General features: G+C 44.6%; 1 pseudogene across 1 annotated transcript in view; it reads left to right on the top strand.

Annotated features, from left to right (window-relative positions):
* The first annotated feature begins 674 nt into the window (after positions 1-674).
* The window catches only part of LOC311103216 (centrosomal protein of 112 kDa-like), a 118268-nt pseudogene continuing 97553 nt past the window's right edge, over positions 675-21389 (top strand). Inside the window, exons 1-8 of the transcript in view lie at positions 675-703; positions 1326-1431; positions 1551-1741; positions 1979-2142; positions 7812-7899; positions 9123-9203; positions 13597-13644; positions 13755-13829. The product of the transcript in view is annotated as a centrosomal protein of 112 kDa-like (transcript). The remainder of the gene's footprint in view (positions 704-1325; positions 1432-1550; positions 1742-1978; positions 2143-7811; positions 7900-9122; positions 9204-13596; positions 13645-13754; positions 13830-21389) is intronic.

Here is a 21389-nt window from a genome sequence, read left to right as displayed (position 1 = left end):
AAGTGTTAAACAAATATTGTATATTTGAGATTCTTCAAATAGCCACCCTTTGCTTTGATGACAGCTTTGCACACTCTTGGCATTCTCTCAACCAGCTTCACCTGGAATGCTTTTCCAACAGTCTTGAAGGAGTTCCCACATATGCTGAGTAAAAAATAAAGAAAACCTCTTCAATGAGTAGGTGTGTCCAAACATTTGACTGGTAGTGTACATTTATGCATTTGTATTTAAATACTTATTTTCTTTGTCTTTGAGTATTTAAAAATAATGTGGCCGAATCCAACAACTTATAGGTATTTGAAAGTATAAACAAAGAAAAAATTCCTGGAAATAGACCTATTTGAAACTATTTACATTGAGTTGTACAAATGGGCCTAGACTCGCTACTTGTTTCCAATTATTTTATTGTTTACCTAGAACCAAACAGACCTGTGTACAAATGCATAGTAATGATTTGAACCCAGGTCTGCATCACATCATTTTGTAAAACTATTTAACTCTATACTCAATGCAACATCTTGCAAATGCACAGAAAGGGTATCATTTTGGAAACGATAGCACGAGCACTTGTTGCTAAGTCATCTTTGATTGACAATTTCTATGACAACAAGGACGCTCCCGTTTTCTGTTTACGGAAAAAGGATGTGACGTAAGACGCAGTCTGTGAAGCAGAAGTTTGAACCGTTTGGTTCTGCAAAAGCTGGTAATAACAAGCTAATAACTCAACTTTTCCCAGTATTATCGCATAATGTTAGTTTGAAGTGTAATATATCGTAATTCTCTAACTAGCGACTAAAATTTATACAAATTAGCAGTGAATGCTAAGCGCGCGGCCAGTTTTTGTCGTTTTGAAGTGCTGCTGACTGTAACAGTACAGAACTGATGCTAGCCAGATTGCTAGCTAACAAAGAATTTGCAGTTCTTGTCTAGCTAGCTGTATCGATAGCTGCACATTTATTGACAAACTAGCTATATCATATTCAGTTGTGAGAGCTAGCTAGTAGGATAGATATGCCGTCCTCACTTTCTCTTTGCAAGTCATAGGGTCTAGCGACGGTTCAGTTGCCTAGATGCAGTTATTAGCCAGCTGAGCTGGTGGCTCACTGAGTCTGTGTAGCTAACTCTTCCAAAGTTAGTTCTATGCAGGGTTGCCGATTTGATGACAGTAACAGCAAAGAGTTGCCAAATTTGTATTGAAACCTCTATTTTGATAACTTTCTGCCCATGGTTTTTGTGATGCACATGCGCATAACGTTATATGGATATTTCGAAAACGTAACCAGTCGAAAGTAACACTTAAAATGTGTGTTTTTCACAATGTGCAGGACATTATGAACAAACAACAGGAGACGTGGGAGAAACTGGACTCAGAGTTTGACCATCACCTGGTTGACATGAAACCATATGTCCTAAAACTCCACCACAAGACAGGTCTACAGTAAAATGAGTTGTATAACTAAAAAGCAAGTGTTCTATAAATTGTAATTGTCTTATGTGTTAATAGTAAGTAATGCATTGATTGTAATTTCTTGCTCCCTATTTGACCTCAGAGCGCCAGCGATGTGCCCTGTGGATCAAGAAGCTGTGTGACCCAGCTGTATCCGGCTCGGGCCTGATGGGACGCAAGAACCGCAACATGTACTCCCGCCTTCTCCTGCACATGCTCAGAAGAGGGGTCCTGGAGGGCCCTTTCAGCCACAAGCCAGAGTCAGGCAGTCTCAGGACTCTACCAACATATATGGTAAACAAACAATCCTATATATAGTACTAAAGAGCAATGATGATGTAAGCTACTATAAATTCCAGAAGTATCATTTCTGCTCTGTACTGCTAGTAGGCTGCCCATGCTGTTTATGTTTGTTTGTTTAATTCATGGTATGCCATTTTATAGTACTTTGTAGGCCCTGTATGTTATATGTTTTTTTTTTCTTCTGTTTTAGATGGCTAAACTCAGCTCTGCACCTTTTCTCATTGCCAGTCCATCTACTTTGATGAGCCTCTATGTGGCCGGGGCCTGGAGCAGAGCACTGCAGTCCTGCCTGACTGGGTAACAGGAGAGCTGGGCCAGGGTGACGACTCCTGGGAAAGCCTGCTCAGAGAGCGGGCCAGCTCCTCACCCACAGCCTACTCTAACACACACAGGTAGGTTATTCCCCTGCATAAACTAGCGCTTAAGCTACATACTCAACTGGTATGCATGCTAGCTACAGTAGAAGTCTGCTGAATTCAAACACACACACACAGGTGTTTAATCTGGAATAGACCACCTCACCCTCTGGGCAAAAGTGGTTGAGTCAACGTAGTTTCCTAGTTATTTACTCTTACTTAAAAACCTCTTCGATGTAAAGTCCCCTAAACCTGCGTGGTTCTGCATTTACTTTTTCCCCAACCTAAATATGCTGGACTGCCCTCGAATTCTGAAACATTGTCTATGCTACTCAACATGTTTTTTTATTTATTTGTTTTTTATTTTATTTTTTATATAATATGCTACTTACAGTAGTTGTATACATACTTCAATGTAAAATATCAACTGTCTGTTCACCTGTTAAATCTGACTGTATGTTATAAACCACATTGCACTGAGCGATAGCCCTTGTTCCCAGGGGCACAGTAGTATATTTTCTGAGCCTGTGTGACGTAGGATGTGAAATCTGAAACCACTTGAAGCTGGGATGGCCCTCCTGCCATTTTATTAGCTCTTCCAACTGTCCATCAACTCCTGGCTGAACCCTAAGTCACAGCCAATGACAAAGCACATGCCTGCAATCCTTACATCGTAGCGCTGTAGGAGAGATCGTTTCGATAGCCATTCATCTAAAATAATTAATAGATTTTAAACAAAATACACTTCCTGTTTGTCAAAGAGGGACAAGATTAATGTGAAATGAAAGGTGAGTTCCTAATGAGTTCAGGAAGCCAAGCTAAAGCTCTGAGACATTCACAGCGATGGGGGCAGACGTTTTGCTTAAGAGAGACCTTTAGGAAATATACATATTTTCTCTAACACTAAACATACAAATATGTATTTTACAGTTATAAGGAAGGTGAAATCTTATATTTAGTCTATATTAAGCATATGTCATTTCAAGCCTTATTCATACAGTTTTGTTGAATAGGAAATACATCATATAACATATTTCATATTTTTTATCATATTTGTACTGTGTACTTGAGCTTGTGTCCTCAAAAGTGACTACACCTCAGCAATTTATAGCTTTTTACCAGAAAGGTGAGATTTTAACCTTTCTTGGAGTATGCAGCATTACTAGTTATTGTGTATGGCCCTCATGATAAATAATTACTTTTGGGGATTACGTTGATTACATTTAGTTACATTTAACTGTTTTTTAATTAATGTAATCACGTTGTGTTGACGTAGCTATTTCGTTGAATTTGCACAAAACATCATCAATATGGTTGTGCACTTTTTGCGAAATCTGTATTGTTTTCAGAAGCTTGATCTCATGACAGTGCAATCAGATATGGACAGTGGACACTTGCTTTTTTGTATAGGCTACTGTATGGTCCCTAGGCTCCCTGTTTCTAGGTTCTTAAGTAGTCTGGAAACATTGAACCCTCTCAGTCAGTCTACCAGTAAAACGGCTCTAGTAACTTGCTTATCAACAAGCGTTAATGTCGAGCCATGTACATAGCCTATCTATTTACTAGGCTACTACCCACTGTGCAAAAACATTGTTTCCATGTAATTTCAACAAAATAATTTCAATGTGATGACGTTGAATCAATGTTGAAAACTGATTGGATTTGCAAAAAGTCGTCAACGTAAGGGAATTTAGTCTTCTTTTCACCCAACTTTTAGCCTAAATCCAATGACATGGTTACATTTTTGGTTGATTTCAAGTTGAATTCACGTTAGTTGACAACTCAACCAAATGTAAATCAAAACTAGACGTTGAAATGATGTTTGTGCCCAGTGGGAAGGGGGAGACCTTTAATGCTTTGTTGAATCTACTTTTTAAAAATCTGGGCCAAGGTTGATGTAGGGACAGTGGTGACTGGTTCTTGGAAAATATTATTAAGGATGTGTTGAACGGGACGACTAGTTGCTTGCACTGGAAAATTCAGTGGCATCTTGAGCCAAAGAACCATTCAGCTCAGTTAGATTGATTGTGGTTCTGTTTGTGTCCCTATGTGTATAGTCACTTTAAAGATACACATAAGTTTGATTTTGAAAAGCCGTTGGCATGACGTACGAGATGTCCTCGTTACAAATCCGACCAGTTACACAAGCATGCCTAACGGTAACCTCAATTAGCCTAAGTACACTGGCTGTATTGAAGAGCTGGATTTTTTTGTCTGACTAGTGTCTGATTGGGATAAGAGCATTTAAAGAGCGTATAGATCAGGCTAAGGCCTGATGGAGAAAATGACTTAGTACCCAGGCTCTTTAATGTGACTCTCCCATTTAGATTAGACTCTAGGGACCTAATTTGACTCTTTGCGATGTTTGATCTTTCGATCTCTGCCTCATGCCATTAATCAGGTGATGGGGTGTTTTTTTAACTCTCAAAACAGCCGTAATTCATGTCCTAACACCTGATAAGTGAAGTAGTCATTTAACTTTGGGGTGCTTGCAGGTTAGGCTTTATCAGAAATCCTGTTCTATATCGGCAATCCTGTTCTATATCGGCAATCCTGTTCTATAGCAGCAATCCTGTTCTATATCGGCAATCCTGTTCTATATCGGCAATCCTGTTCTATATCGGCAATCCTGTTCTATATCGGCAATCCTGTTCTATAGCAGCAATCCTGTTCTATAGCAGCAATCCTGTTCTATATCGGCAATCCTGTTCTATATCGGCAATCCTGTTCTATATCGGCAATCCTGTTCTATATCGGCAATCCTGTTCTATATTGGCAATCCTGTTCTATATCGGCAATCCTGTTCTATATCGGCAATCCTGTTCTACACTGAGTATACCAAACATTAGGAACACCTTCTTAAAATCTCGGAAGTATCGTGATGTTGGACATCTGGGTTTAGAAACTCTGTGTTAAACTGGCTAGGAGAGAGACACTATATTTGACTGGAGTGAGTAAGTTCCAGATTTGGCCACAGGATGGCGATACTCACCTGCAGAACCCTGATGGTTCTGTACCTCTGTTCTCAACTGATAAAGTCTAGTTGTTTCTGTGTGAAAGGAATGGGGATAGCAAGCTGATCCAGGTTAAGAGATCATCCTCAGAGGCTCTGGTGTGTAGCCTACGTGCCAACTCCTGGTACTCACATGTCACTTATGGATCAGGCCTTAAACATGCCATGACTGTCTTGACACATTGTTTGTTGTCTGTGGCGTGCCTTGGAGAGCTCTGAGAGAAGGGGGAGAGAGGCGAAGTGTGTGTATGTGTTGGGGGAGCTGAATCTTGAAACAAATCTCATGTTGACTCGGCATGTGTGGAAGTGTTGCGTTCGTTACTAAAGATGAGGGGAATTTCTGGTCTTTCGCCCCTCATAGCAAACAGGCAAAGGTGGAAGGATGAATGTGTGGTGGTGGTTAGCAGCATATTTATTAACCCCTATATGTTTCTTATGTGAATCCCTTCCGTTGCTCTCTCTCTCTCCTCTCTTTTGTTTTTTCTGCTTTCTGTTTTACTCACTCTGACTTCTGTCTATCATCTGAGTTCCACACATGAGAACCCTTAACCTCTCCCTCTCCCTCGCCAAGTGTGACAGTAACATTGTCCTTGCAGCAGCAGACATCAAACAGCCTTCATGAACGACCTGTTTAGCCGCCTCAGGTGTTTCCCTCCAAGGCAAGAGTCTCTCCGTTGACCTTGCCTCCAGGTGGTTGAGTTAAGGGGTCCACGTCTTGTTTGTGCCCCAGGGTCGGGCTACCTTCCTTGGGGTGCCTGAGGGTGAGACCTGGGGCCTCTGGCCCCTGCACCTGGAGGTCATGGATGAAGCGTATAGATGTCAGGCTTTTTTAATAAGACTGGCTGCAGCAGCAGAGACACACACTTCCCCTCTCTCTCCCCTAGCCCCGACCTGCCTGGCTGGCACAGCTTTGATCTCTGGGCCTCAGACTCCAGGCACATCTGATTCAATTATCCTCATCCACCTGTTGACTTTGAGGCCCGACATTGCATTACTCGCTTGGCCCCCGGTCTGCCTTTCACGGCTCTGTGTGTGTGTGTGCATACTTGAGGGGAAGAAAGAGTGCCTGTTAGTTTTCACGTAGGCTGCTTTAACAGCTGGTAGGGAGACACACAAAGGATACAAAATATGCTTTCATGATGATAAGTTTGACCTCAACCGACACTGTAATTGAGAACATACCAGTTTTGTATCCTTCAGTCTCGCTCACTTTATAACAGAATGTAGATGCATAGAGAGCTCCCCCTCCTGGCTCTGATGCTGAATTTCACTGGTCCACCTTCTCTATCTCCCTCTTATGCCCCATACAGGTCAAAAATGCGTGCTGTTGGGGGTACTGGAGGACTGGAGTTGGGAAACACTGTTACACTGCCCTCAGTGCCCTGATTCTGTCAGAGTCAGCAAAGGTTCCCATTGTTGTCCTCTCTCTCTCACTGGCTGCTGGGGTGTATAGAAATGTAATGAATAGGACTGGGACTTGCCAGGGACCTCACAATACAATATCACGATACTTAGGTGCTGATACGATATGTATTGCGATTCTCACGATTCTATGTATTGCGATTCGATGTTCCAAACATATTGCTCACCTTGTCTGCTGCAGGGGAACAAGAGAGAGCCATGTAAAAGCGAGTGTTGATCAGTCATGGAAATAAAAGTGCTGAAAATGTTGGCTCACCATTTAAATAATAAGATTGATAGCAAGTTAGAGAAGAAATACCAGTTTTGGCACAGGTACAGCTGACTAGAGCTAGCCAAAGTTAACTACCTAGAAATAATATTGTCAAAAAATAATATTGCGATACTCTAATGTATTGATTCCCCCCCGCCATTACTAGTAATGACTAGACTTCGTTTGTCTTGTACAATAAAAAAGGGAATGGTGTCAGTCATCTGTACAATACATTTCTATTTGAACTTTCTGTAACGTTTTATCCTCTTGAACAGGCAACACACACACACTGTTGGGTGAAATGGTTCATGTGGATGTTTTTGATAGAACATTTTAGTCATTTAGCATACACTCTTATATAGAGTGATTTACAGTTCATTCATCTTAAGATAGCTAGGTGAGACAACCACATCTCAGTCATAGTAAGTACATTTTTCCTCAATAAAGTATCTATCTGCAAAGCCAGTGCTAGTAGGAAAAAGTCAAGTGCGAGAGGCAAGGGTGTTAGTTTGTTGAAGAGAGTAAAACGTTGAGCTAAAAGCATAGCTGCATCAGAAATGAGCCAAGTACAGATGTAGGATCTTAATTTGATCACTCTTTTGTTGCTCAGAATTTTACTGCACCGCAGGAAATAGCCTAACCAGCTAATATCCTAACCACCGATCAAGCAACATTATGGACTAAACGTTCAAATCATGTTGCTGCAGTATTATTTTGCTGCGACAATACAGGTCAAAGTATAAAGATCCTACATCTGTACAGCATGACTCACATTTGATGAGTTACACATGATATTGATAGACATAATGTAAGCCAGTGATTGAGTGAAGCTATTGCCTGTAATATAACCAGTGATACATGGACACTCAGATCTTTGTATTTAGTTGTTCTCTTCAATCTTTCCTAATGTAAATCTCTCTCTCATCTATCTCTTTGTTTCTCCCTCCCTCTCTCTATATATCTCCCTCCCTCTCTTTCTCACGTTCTCTTTTATCTCTTTCTCCCTCCCTCTCTCTCCAGGAGAAGACGGCTATATGAGGAGAAGTCTCCATCTCGGCCCCTGGCCTCCAGCCCAGTCAAACGCTCTTCCGAAGACCACAACAAAGGGGTCAGCAGCACTCTATAACACTCTGTCTCTTCTTGTCACTATTTGGCAACTCATTTACATTTAGTCTATTTTATCTTAGTTAGGGAGTTTGTAATTACAGAGTCTTACATTTCAGGCAGGACATATTCTATTCTGTAATGACATTCTCCATCATATCATACCATTGATAGTATTTCCACTCAGTAGGTTGAATGGCTGCGGTACAGAGAGTATGACATTACACTCACCGTACGTGACTCTACTTGGCATACCTCGATATCAATAACAATAAACACTGTGGGTGACATTTACAGGCGATGAATCAGGACTATGACCATTTTAATCAGCCTGGTATTTCTTCTCCATCATTTGTCTGTGTAATACGAGGTGTTAACTTTGCACTGTGCCTAGTTCTGTTACGAGAGACAAAGAGAGAGGGAGAGGTCCACTCCACCTGATTTCAATCGGGTTTAAAAAATGACTACAGTTCTCAAATGTATTAGATATTTATCTTTCTTAGATATCTCACTCTCGCCAAGCCCCAACCCCAGGTAAAACCTGACCCTAAAACAACAGCACCCTGGAAATGTTCACATTATAACGTATATACAAAATGTTCATAACACCTGATCCTGAATCAACAGCAGCACCCTGGAAACGTTTGCGTAACATTCACACAACGTTCGTGTAATGTTCACATTATATAACAGCGTTTCAGGACTGGGACGCCCTGTAACAAAAGACTGAGCAAAACAACAGAGGGGAGAGCGTTGTGACCCCTGGACTGGAATTTAGACTGCAGGGGGACAGGACGGGGACGGAAATGGTCTGGAACGGCCAAACATCTGGTGTGGGGAGGAGAGGGAGGGGAAGAGGAGAGGGAGGGGAAGAGGAGAGGGAGGGGAAGAGGAGGGGAAGAGGAGAGGGAGGGGAAGAGGAGAGGGAGGGGAAGAGGAGAGGGAGGGGAAGAGGAAAGGGAGAGGGAGGGGAAGAGGAGAGGGAGGAGAGTAAGGAAGGAGAGAGGAGGGGAGGAGGAGAGGGAGGGGAAGAGGAGAGTAAGGTAGGATAATGGAGGAAAGGAGAGAGGAGGGGGGAGAAAGACAGGGAGGGGAGGAGAGTATAGTAAAGAAGGGTTGGAGAAGCAGTTGGGTGGGGCTGGCTGTTAAGAATACAACACACCCTACTAAACAGTATGTGCACTTGTTGTCCCTCACTCAGTATCACCTATTCTCTTTGGTCCCTAGGTGGATGGCCACAGGAAGCCAGTGGTGCCGTCTCCTGACGACAGTGACCTGGAGGCTCGCCTCAACAGCTGGAACCTGGGGGTATGTCTGCCAGGGCCACGTTTAGTAGCCAAACGTTGTTGAACGTGGCAGATAGAAATGCCATGAATAGAGCCAACGTGATTCCATATTCTAGTCAGATAAGCATGTTTGTGCTGCATAACATACACTATATATCAGTGGAGGCTGCTGAGGGGAGGACGGTTCATAAAAATGGCTGGAACAGAGCAAATGAAATGGCATCAAACACATGGAAACCATGTGTTTGGTGTATTTAAGACCATTCCACCTATTCCGCTCCAGCCATTACAACGAGCATGTCCTCCCCAATTAAGGTGCCACCAACCTCTTGTGCTATATATACAAAAGTATGTGGACACCCCTTCAAATTAGTGGCTATGGCTAATTCACCCACACCCGTTGCTAACAGGTGTATAAAATCAGGCACACAGCCATGCAATCTCTATAGACAAACATGGCAGTCAAATGGCCCGTACTGAAGAGCTCAGTGACATAGGATGCCACCTTTCCAACTAGTCAGTTCATCAAATGTCTGCCCTGCTAGAGCTGCCCTGGTCAACTGTAAGTGCTGTTATTGTGAAGTGGAAAAGTCTAGGAGCAACAACGGCTCAGCTGGGAAGTGGTAGGAACTCACAGAACGGTGCTCACAGTGCTTGCAACACTCACTACCGAGTTCCAAACTGTCTCTGGAAGCAACGTCAGCACAAGAACTGTGCGTCGGGAGTTTCATGAAATGGGTTTCCATGGCCGAGCAGCCAAGCCTAAGATCAATGCCAAGCGTCGGCTGGAGTGGTGTAAAGCTAGCCGCCATTGGACTCTGGAGCAGTGGAAACGCGTTCTCTGGAGTGATGAATCACACTTGACCATCTGGCAGTCCGACGGACAAATCTGGGTTTGGCGGATGCCAGGAGAACGCTACCTGCCCGATTGCATAGTGCCAACTGTAAAGTTTGGTGGAGGAGGAATAATGGTCTAGGGAGGTTTTTCATGGTTGGGGCTAGGCCCCTTAGTTCCAGTGAAGGGAAATCTTATAGACAATAACATTCTAGACGATTCTGTGCTTCCAACTTTGTGGCAACAGTTTGGGGAAGGCCCTTTCCTGTTTTAGCATGACAATGCCCAGTGCACAAAGCGAGGTCCATACAGAAATGGTTTGTCGAGATCGGTGTAGAAGAACTTGACTGGCTTGCACAGAGCCCTGACCTCAACCCCATCGAACACCTTTGGGATGAATTGGAACGCTGACTGCGAGCCAGGCCTAATCGCCCAACATCAGTGCACGATGGAATGGATGGAAGCAAGTCCCCGCAGCAATTCCTGCTTATTTGAAGCAGAGGGGGACCCCTAGAGGCCTGAGAAGCATATTGCAGTCACAGCCAGTTCCATGCTGGTTATATGAAATATACCACCATTGGATGAGAGAGTACCCCTTGCCCAGTACACTACACGTTGCCTGTCACACTGACCCACAAATACTGACTAGCACCTACACAGCTGCAGTGTCTATCAAACCACAGGGATACAGTCAGAGAGCAGTGAGATGAGGGCTAGAGGAGAAGGAGGAGGAGGATGATGAGGAGAGAGGTAGTAGGAGAGGGAGATTGAAAGTCTTTAGATGTGCTCCTGTCTTATCTCCTGTGTCTGGAGAGTCCTGGACCTGGGAGAGATAAGCAGTACACTGATGTCTTTCAATCCCTTATTTATTTATTTATTATTTCTCTCTCCCTCTCTCTCTCTCTCCCCCTCTCTCTCTCTCCCCCTCCACCTGTACGGTTCTCTCTCTTTTTTGATGAAGCTGATGATTATCTCGCTCTCTCCCTGTATCAGACGGGGACATGAAGCCTTGCTCTGCTTTGCTCTGCTCTGCTCTGTGTTGCGCTAGTGATAATGATAAGAGGCGATGTGCTTGGCAACGCTCCCCTAGCCTCCACTACCACCAGCATCATCTATAATAGATCAACAGGTGTCTGTGCTCTCTGCACTGTGGAACATAGACAGAGTTAAGCTGTGTGGCTGTGCTCTCTGCACTGTTGAACATAGACAGAGTTAAGCTGTGTGGCTGTGCTCTCTGCACTGTTGAACATAGACAGAGTTAAGCTGTGTGGCTGTGCTCTCTGCACTGTGGAACATAGACAGAGTTAAGCTGTGTGGCTGTGCTCTCTGCACTGTTGAACATAGACAGAGTTAAGCTGTGTGGCTGTGCTCTCTGCACTGTTGAACATAGACAGAGTTAAGCTGTGTGGCTGTGCTCTCTGCACTGTGGAACATAGACAGAGTTAAGCTGTGTGGCTGTGCTCTCTGCACTGTGGAACATAGACAGAGTTAAGCTGTGTGGCTGTGCTCTCTGCACTGTTGAACATAGACAGAGTTAAGCTGTGTGGCTGTGCTCTCTGCACTGTGGAACATAGACAGAGTTAAGATGTGTGGCTGTGCTCTCTGCACTGTGGAACATAGACAGAGTTTAGAGAGGGATGTTTGGTTGCAGTGGCTGAAACTACCAGCTGTCTGCTGCCTCAATGTAATTCTCTCCTGTTACTCTTTGTGTCTGGTCCTGCTTTGTCTCACCTTTTCTGGTATTCTCTTTGAAATGTCCGTACCTCAGATCCATCTAGACGCCTAGCCAGGTTTCTCCCTCTCCCCTTTAGGAGAGAACACAACATGTGGCTAAATATTTTGAACCCCAACCGCACTATTGCTCATCATAGTCCTATCTTTGCTCTATTGTCCCTGTCTACCTCACAGACATGTTGCCCAACGTTGGGTCAACGTTAGGAAGTGATGTATCACAACGTGTGTTTGTTTGGCTTGAGCGGTAGGTCCTTGATGTGGAGTGGCTCTTCTTCTCTCCTCTCTTCTCTTCTTTCTTCTCTCCTCTGTCTGCGGCCACCTCATCCATCTGTCCTTGTCAGGGAGAATGCCACAGACAGGATGCAGTGCCAGTGCTGGGCAGACATCACAAGCAAACACACACTTTAGCTTAAGTCTAGCACCAGTTTGTTTCACCACCAATGTCTGGCCTGGCCCTGCCCTGCAAGCCTTGGCATGTGGGCCTCCCATGGTCAGAGTTGGATGTGGGCCGTTCAGCTCCACAGATAGGGAGGTAAGTGTGGGCCCACTTTAAATATTCAATCAAAAATGTTGGTAAGACTTTATAATAACTTTCATTTATAAACATGATTTGCTGAACTGGGTGTCAGGGGTAAAACAAAAGTTCCTCTCTGCACCAGCAGAGGTTTGTTCTGCCACTACCTGTTTAGTATTGAATGATTGGTCATTCTGGAGTATCCTGCTATACTGGATGTCCACTATGTCTTACTGACATGTCATTTAGTTCAGACCAGTTAGGTCTCCAGCTCAGGGCCATCAAACATGCCTCAGTCCCCCTTTCATTTAGGATTAGTGAATGAGCTCACCAACTTGAACCTTTACACCAAAGAGAAAACACGAATACACACACACACACACACACACACACACACACACACACACACACACACACACACAAACACACACTATACTCCCATCCTTCGCCCCTCCCCTTTGAGGCTTAGCTATAGTACTCTTTACTCTCTCTCTTTCTGTCAGTTGTTGTCATCTACAAAGTAAGATTATCTCCGTTTCAAAAGGCTGTGATCCCGCCTGCTCCCTTGCAGCTGTCATCCACACTGTGTGAAGCTGCCTGGGAAGTTCATAGAGAAATAATGAGGTCACTCACAACAAGAGGAAAGGAGAAGGCGAATGAAATTAGATGAAACCGCCGACTCCGTGGGCTCACTACAGTACAGTTTGTCCTCCCGGCTTAATCCCCTGACAGAGTAGAACCATTGATGGTTTTACTCCATAGCCATGTCAGTCAGTCCACTTGTGTCTTAACACACTCTAAGGTGGGCTGACGTCTAAGTTGTCATTCCTGTTAGCCATCTCTTCAGTCTTTAGACGCATTGTGTTTTTTCTTCCCTGTGTAATCAAAGGGGACAGAGCGGGCGTGTTTGGTGAGGGAGTGTGTATACACATCTGTCTCCCTGGGCCGATAGACACGTCACGGATAGCTTACAGAGTAACGGGGTTGACAAAAGGGCTGACTCTGGCAGAAAGAGGAGCCAAGCGGAAATGGGCCTAGCTGAGCTGCACACACACAATGCCTTGAAGTGGCCGAGGTATTCCCTTTCTGTAAACAGTCAGAGTTGAGGGAAGAAACTAACTGTGTGTTAAGTGCCGGCCTTTGAAGTTTGAAGTCTTGTATTGTTTATGCCAAACCGAGGGCGGAGGTCGGGGAGGGCTGTGTGTGTCTGTGTCTCTGTGTGTATATATACATGTGTTTGTGATGGAGGCTTGTCAAGAGAAGAGAAGAGGAGATAGAAAATAAGTAAAGGGCTTTTTGTTCTGTTTCTTTCTTTTTCTTATTCTCTTGCAGATTGAGAACCCCAGGTATTTGAGAGAGAACCCTATCCCCCTGTCTCCGGTAAGTGTAAGGGAGGGTTCCCATGTGTGTTGAGGGCAGGTTCCATTAGACAAGTGTTACCTTTTTCCCCCCGTCTCTTTCTTACCCACTCTTTTATTTCCATACTGTAGATATTCCTCAAATCCAGCCTGAAGAATAGCACTGTGACTGATGAGCAGACCCCAGTTGCAAGGCAGGAGAAAGAGGTGGGCACTAGAACACCCAGCTAACTATAGACAACCATCCAATAATCATCAACCATTCCAGCAAGCAATACTGGTTGAGTACCTCAATCAATACTGAGGTAGAGTACCTCATGATAAGCTGTAGACCACACTATTTACCAAGAGAGTTTTCATCTATATTTTTCGTAGCTGTCTATTTACCACCACAAACCGATGCAGGCACTAAGACCGCACTCAACGAGCTGTATAAGGCCATAAGCAAATAAGAGAATGCTCACCCAGAAGCGGCGCTCTTAGTGGCCGGGGACTTTAATGCAGGAAAACTTAAATCTATTTGACCTCATTTCTACCAGCATGTCACATGTGCAACCAGAGGGAAAAAAGACTAGACCACCTTTACTCCACACACAGAGACACGTACAAAGCAGGAAGTACTCGCTCAATACGTAAGTGGTCAGATGATGCAGATGCTAAGATATAGGAATGTTTTGCTAGCACAGACTGGAATATGTTCCTCGATTCATCCGATGGCATTGAGGAGTATACCACATCAGTCACCGGCTTCATCAATAAGTGCATCGACGACGTCGTACCCACAGTGACCATACGTACATATCCCAATCAGAAGCCATGAATTACAGGCAACATCCGCACTGAGCTAAAGGCTAGAGGTGCTGCTTTCAAGGAGTGGGACACTAATCCGGACGCTTATAAGAAATCCCGCCATGCCCTCCGACGAACCATCAAACAGGCAAAGCGTCAGTACAGGACTAAGATTGAATCCTACTACACCCGCTCTGATGCTCGTCGGATGTAGCAGGGCTTGCAAACTATTACGGATTACAAAGGGATACCCAGCCACAAGATGCCCAGTAACGCGAACCAACCAGATGAGCTAAATGCCTTCCATGCTCGCTTCGAGGCAAGCAACACTGAAGCATGCATGAGAGCACCAGCTGTTCCGGACGAGTGTGATCACGCTCACCTACGTGAGAATGCTGTTCGTTGACTACAGCTCAGCGTTCAACACTATAGTGCCATCAAAGCTCATCGCTAAGCTAAGGACCCTCGGACTAAACACCTCCCTTTGCAACTGGATCCTGGACTTCCTGACGGGCCGCCTCCAGGTGGTAAGGGCAGGCAACAACACATCTGCTTTGCTGATCCTCAACACGGGGCCCCTCAGGGGTGTGTGATTAGTCCCCTCCTGTACTCCCTCTTCACCCACGACTGCGTGGCCAAGCACGACTCCAACACCATCATTAAGTTTGCCGATGACACAATTGTGGTAGGCCTGATCACCGACAACGATGAGACAGCCTATAGGGAGGAGGTCAGAGACCTGACAGTGTTGTGACAGGACAACAACCTCACCCTCAACGTGAGCAAGACAAAGGAGCTGATTGTAGTGGAGCGGGTCGAGAGATTCAAGTTCCTTGCAGGCACTAAGTCCTCTCACTAACAAACTATCATGGTCCAAACGCACCAAGACAGTTGTGAAGAGGGCACGACAACGCCTATTCCCTCTCAGGAGACTGAAAAGATTTGGCATGGGTCTTCAGATCCTCAACAAATTATACAGCTGCACCATTGAGAACATCCTGACTGGTTGCATCACCGCTTGGTATGGCAACTGCTCTGCATCCAACCGCAAGGCGCTGCAGATGGTAGTGCGCATTAAACTCTGCATTGTTAGATAAGGGCTTGTAAGTAAGGTCTATACCTGTTGTATTCGGCACGTGACAAATCAAATTTGATTCGATTTGACGTTATTAAAGAACAGTACACAACCAATTGTAGCCTTTATCCATAGTGATGGAGGTAGGCCTGACCAATCTCCTAGTCCATGTCAACGGGATGATAGAGTGAGAATTTGTGGATCTAAATTCGAAGGAGTAAAATAATTCAAGATCATAACATTAACCCAAAACTGTGAACCACAAGTTGAGTCCCATTCAAAGCAAACTTAACATAGCGTCATTCTGGTAAAGAGTTTAACCTCCTTATGCCAAAAAATTGTGTTCTGGGCCGCGCTTTGTGTTGAGTTTGTGTTGTTCCAAAAGGGACGATTCCGAATGCCCCTTTTTAAGAGAGAAAAAAAACCTGACCAGTGATGACAGTTTTTCCTTATGTGGATTTAAGCTGAAAATCCAATTCTGAAAGCACGCTTTGAAGTCCCCCCCACCTGCCTTTACTCACACTGTTAAATATAAAACTGAGCATGACTTGACTCTAATCGCCATGGCTTTTTATGTCCCCCTGGAGAAATGCTGTACTCAATTAGATCAACTTCAGTGAGCTGGGCAAGAAGGGAGAGGGATGGAGGGGGACAGAGAGGGTGAGAGCGAGGGAGAGGGAGCCGGGGGGAGGGATAGAGCGGAAGAGAGAGAGGGGGGAGGGAGGGAGAGGAAAAGAGGGAGAGAGAGATTGGTTCATAGGGGCACCACCGACAATGCTCATCAGCCCTCCTAATGTGGTTATATCCATTCTGACTGGAGGAGTGGAGACTAATGTGGTTATATCCATTCTGACTGGAGGAGCGGAGACTCACATGTTCACATGACTTTGTGTGTTATTACATTTTCAGCTCAGTCAGGCACCAAGTGTCACAGTCAGCCTCAGCGCTGTTTGGTGAGAATCATGAGGTGAAAGAGAGCAGGGCCTTTGAGCCTGAAAATGGGAACTAATGCTTGGAATTTTATTCCATGCTTGTATTAGTGTGCTTGTATTAGTGTGTGTGTGTTTACGGTAGTGTGTGTGTCTGTGTGTAGGAGGTTGATAGCAGTCAGCTGTCAGTCCCAGGCTGTGTGTTGAGAAGCCAAGGAGGAGAGCTGGCCAGCCCTCTCAGTAGTTTTATAGAGGCCAGATCACTACCCAGCGTGGCGATACGGGGCCCAGTTAAAAGGCGCTCAGAAGCACTTGACTTTCAAGAGAGGAAATGGTGTTGAACTGGGATTTTACTGTCTGGGCTGGGAATGTGTGTGTGTGTCTGTGTGTGTACATGTATTAGTGTGTGGGTGTGTGGGGCGAGGTGAAACTCGGTTTTTCCTGCAGCTCTTACCTCCAACCCCACGAAGGGAACAGAGAAACTCCTGCCAACAGACCTGAATGGCTTTTGTAGATGGGCTTATCTGGTTTCACAGTGGTTGTTTTATGGTCTTGTTTTCAGTCAGACCATCTGTGTTCTTACCCCTCGTCGCCTCGGATGGGTTCTGTATGGTTTAACCTTGGGCATGGAGTCTACTAGAGCAACAGGTTTATATCACAGGTCTGACAACTAATAGGGTCGTATTCATTAGAGAACAGAGTAGCTAAAAGTTTTGCAACGAAAAGTGAAAACTAGCATTTCTTAAGTTCAGGTAGTCCCTCCCAGTTTCAGGCAGTTTATTTCTCTCCATTTGGTGCCTAATGAATATGACTCAGGTCTAACCCCCAGGCTTTTGTTCATGGTGAAACTTGTTGCTTTTCCATGATTAGGCCTATTTTTAACAGAAATGTATTCAAATGCCACCTTTCTGTTTACCGGAAAATCTCCCCATAGAATGTAGGAGCCTAAACACCACAGTGGTTTATAAATGGATATTGGAGGTCTGTGTTTCTTCGGAATCTGTGACACTCAAAATGTCTTCTTTCTATTTAGTGACTTTTGAGTCACAGTTGACAATAAAAAGGAGTTGTCCAAGTCCAGCAGGGTGGAGTTGTGACCACACACACACACACGCACACACGACCCCTCCTCAGAAGTGTCTCAGTGACTCACTCCAACTCGATCCTCACCACCTGAATCTTATCATCTCCAGCGGTTCCACATTAAGCCCCGTACGCAGGCCTTGCCCGCCATGGCGTGGCTCGTATGACCACCGGCAGGAAATGACGCCTACTGGGAAATGACCTGCAGCTGGGTCTGGTCCTCGCCACATGTTGCTAAACCCCGACAGATTAACTATATTAAAGATATTAAAGAACTTTGGGCTCTCACACCAAGCACATCCCCAGTTAAGCTACAGACTTCATTGATAAGTGTATAAGATCGCTGACTGTACCAGTTCAGCTACTGACTTCATTGATAAATTGATAAAATCGCTGACTGTACCAGTTAAGCTACTGACTTAATTGATAAGTTGATAAGAACGCTGACTGTACCAGTTAAGCTACTGACTTCATTGATAAGTTGATAAGAACGCTGACTGTATCAGTTAAACTACTGACTTCATTGATAAGAACGCTGACTGTAACAGTTAAGCTACTGACTTCATTGATAAGTTGATAAGATCGCTGACTGTACCAGATAAGCTACTGACTTCATTGATAAGTTGATAAGATCGCTGACTGTACCAGTTAAGCTACTAACTTCATTGATAAGTTGAAAAGATTGCTGACTGTACCAGTTAAGCTACTAACTTCATTGATAAGAACGCTGACTGTAACAGTTAAGCTACTGACTTCATTGATAAGTTGATAAGATCGCTGACTGTACCAGATAAGCTACTGACTTCATTGATAAGTTGATAAGATCGCTGACTGTACCAGTTAAGCTACTAACTTCATTGATAAGTTGAAAAGATTGCTGACTGTACCAGTTAAGCTACTAACTTCATTGATAAGAACACTGACTGTACCAGTTAAGCTACTGACTTCATTGATAAGTTGATAAGATCGCTGACTGTACCAGATAAGCTACTGACTTCATTGATAAGTTGATAAGATCGCTGACTGTACCAGTTAAGCTACTAACTTCATTGATAAGTTGAAAAGATTGCTGACTGTACCAGTTAAGCTACTGACTTCATTGATACGTTGATAAGATTGCTGACTGTACCAGTTAAGCTACTAACTTCATTGATAAGAACACTGACTGTACCAGTTAAGCTACTGACTTCATTGATAAGTTGATAAGAACGCTGACTGTATCAGTTAAGCTACTGACTTCATTGATAAGAATGCTGACTGTAACAGTTAAGCTACTGACTTCATTGATAAGTTGATAAGATCGCTGACTGTACCAGTTAAGCTACTGACTTCATTGATAAATTGATAAGATCGCTGACTGTACCAGTTAAGCTACTGACTTCATTGATAAGTTCGAAAGATCACTGACTGTACCAGTTAAGCTACTGACTTCATTGATACGTTGATAAGATCGCTGACTGTACCAGTTAAGCTACTAACTTCATTGATAAGTTTGAAAGATCACTGACTGTACCAGTTAAGCTACTGACTTCATTGATAAGATCGCTGACTGTACCAGTTAAGCTACTGACTTCATTGATAAGTTGAGTAAGTGTGTGGTAACGTGGCAGCTGGAGCAGACGTTGGCCACCATGAAGTTGAGTCACTTTGGTCTCATATGGTCATGTATTTTCACCCATGGTTGAGGTTACAAATCTAGTCCTTGTAATCCCCTCTACACACACCCTTACTGTGCTGTGCTCACACCATAGGTGCTATCGGATGGGTCCGTGGTATATTCAGTTAAATGATCAAAGACCATTCAGCCAGTCCCATCCATAGGGTTAGGATTAGACCTACGTGATGTGATTGCTTTGGCACATGCAGATGGGCTGATGCATGCAAAAATAAAGAGAGAGAGAGACTACATTTTCCCCTTGTACTCCTGGGGTTCTCCTCACAAGCACCATCACAGGGCTCTGTGTGATTCTTCCTCTAATGGCTGCAGCTCGGGCAAAGGGGTCTGGAGCTGAGGTTCAGTTTCCAATCTGCCCATGCTTTCCAAAGGCATAATGATGCAACTGCTTCCATGCATGGATCCTATGTGACGGCCTCTCTGCTCTGTCTTTGATTCAGACAACTAGCCCCTCTTATCTGATTTTATGATTGTGGTTAAAGGACAACACTGGGCCTTGTGGAGTTCTAAAGGGAGCTCTCTATGTAGTGGCTTTTACTGTAAAATGGCCGACAATCTAAAGGCAGACGTATGGTACTCAGATATCGGGTATTTCTTAGATTGAATGTGTATTGTTTTTGTTACAGTTATGCACTTTATGTCCTTAAGGGGACTACAATGTTGAATAGTAGTAGTGAATTGTTTTCCGTCTTTTGTCTCCACTGAAGCCCAATATTACCATGACATCAAGTGACATTCAAAAGTCTTTCCGTTTGAAAACTTTGTTGGTTGGAGTGTTTTGCATTTTACCTCAAAGTACCATTATCATGATAAGATAAATTAGCTTCTCCTCCCAGTGGCGAAATGGCATGTTGTTAATGGTGTTCAGTAGATAGCAAGCAGGGCACTGCAGAGGGAATATTCTCTAACATCTGTGTTTATAGAAGATGAAAGCTCTATCAGGGCATTGTAGTTCTGCTGCAGAGCAAGATACACAAACACAACCGTGCTTTGTGGGCCCAGCAGTTAGCAGACATTTTGTGAGCGCGTTCCCCAAGGGGAAAAAATGCTCGACCCAGTGTCGCTTCTGAGAAAAAAAAAGTGAGAGCAGCTGCTTCTGTCTGTTTCTCTTTTTCTCTCAGTTTCCCTCCTCCTTCTTTATCCTTTCCTTTCTCAACCCATCTTCAACCTTTACCTTCTCTCTCCTCCCTCCCTCCTTCCTTCCCTCATCTCCTCTCCTCTCCTGAGCTTGGTGTCAAAGCTGGCATCTAAGAGGGAAACAACTTTGCTGAAGAAAAGCGTGTGTCACACACAGATGCCTGATTTTGAAGGCGTCTCAGAAACCTGGAGGTGTGTGCGTTTCCCTCCTCCTCTCTCCCTCCTCCTCCTCTCTCCCTCTTCCTCTCTCCCTCCTCCTCTCTCCTTCCTCCTCTCTCCCTCCTCCTCTCTCCCTCCTCCTCTCTCCTTCCTCCTCTCTCCCTCCTCCTCTCTCCCTCCTCCTCTCTCCTTCCTCCTTTCTCCCTCCTCCACTCTCCTTCCTCCTCTCTCCTTCCTCCTCTCTCCCTCCTCCTCTCTCCTTCTTCCTCTCTCCCTCCTCCTCTCTCCTTCCTCCTCTCTCCCTCCTCCTCTCTCCCTCCTACTCTCTCCCTCCTCTCTCCTTCCTCCTCTCTCCTTCCTCCTCTCTCCTTCCTCCTCTCTCCCTCCTCCTCTCTCCCTCCACCTCTCTCCTTCCTCCTCTCCTTCCTTCTCTCTCCCCCCTCCTCTCTCCATCCTCCATCCTCCTCTCTCCATCCTCCTCTCTCCCTCCTCCTCTCTCCCTCCTCCTCTCTCCCTCCTCTTCTCTCCCTCCTCTCTCCTTCCTCCTCTCTCCTTCCTCCTCTCTCCCTCCTCCTCTCTCCTTCCTCCTCTCTCCCTCCTCCTCTCTCCCTCCTCCTCTATCCTTCCTCCTCTCTCCCTCCCTTCTTCCCTCCCTTCTATTTCCTCTATAAACCATTTTTCGAACGTTCTGATGTAGTTTGACAAACTTTCTAGAAAGCCCATTTGAAGAGGTGATGAGAAAGTGACACCCACGTGTTTGGAGCGCCGCTGGAAAATCTTCTTGACTCCCTCACTTCAATCAGCCTAATCTCTCCTCCAACAAGTCTCCTGTGGTCTTGGAGATTGCACAAGAAAATGGTGGTAATTCAATAGAAAAGAAAGAGAAACTGAGAGAGAAAAGGGAGAGAGAACTTCACATG

The sequence above is a fragment of the Coregonus lavaretus genome (assembly GCF_964263955.1).
Source record: "Coregonus lavaretus genome assembly, chromosome: 28".
Taxonomy (NCBI): Eukaryota; Metazoa; Chordata; class Actinopteri; order Salmoniformes; family Salmonidae; genus Coregonus; species Coregonus lavaretus.
This window is presented reverse-complemented; position numbering and strand designations above follow the sequence as displayed.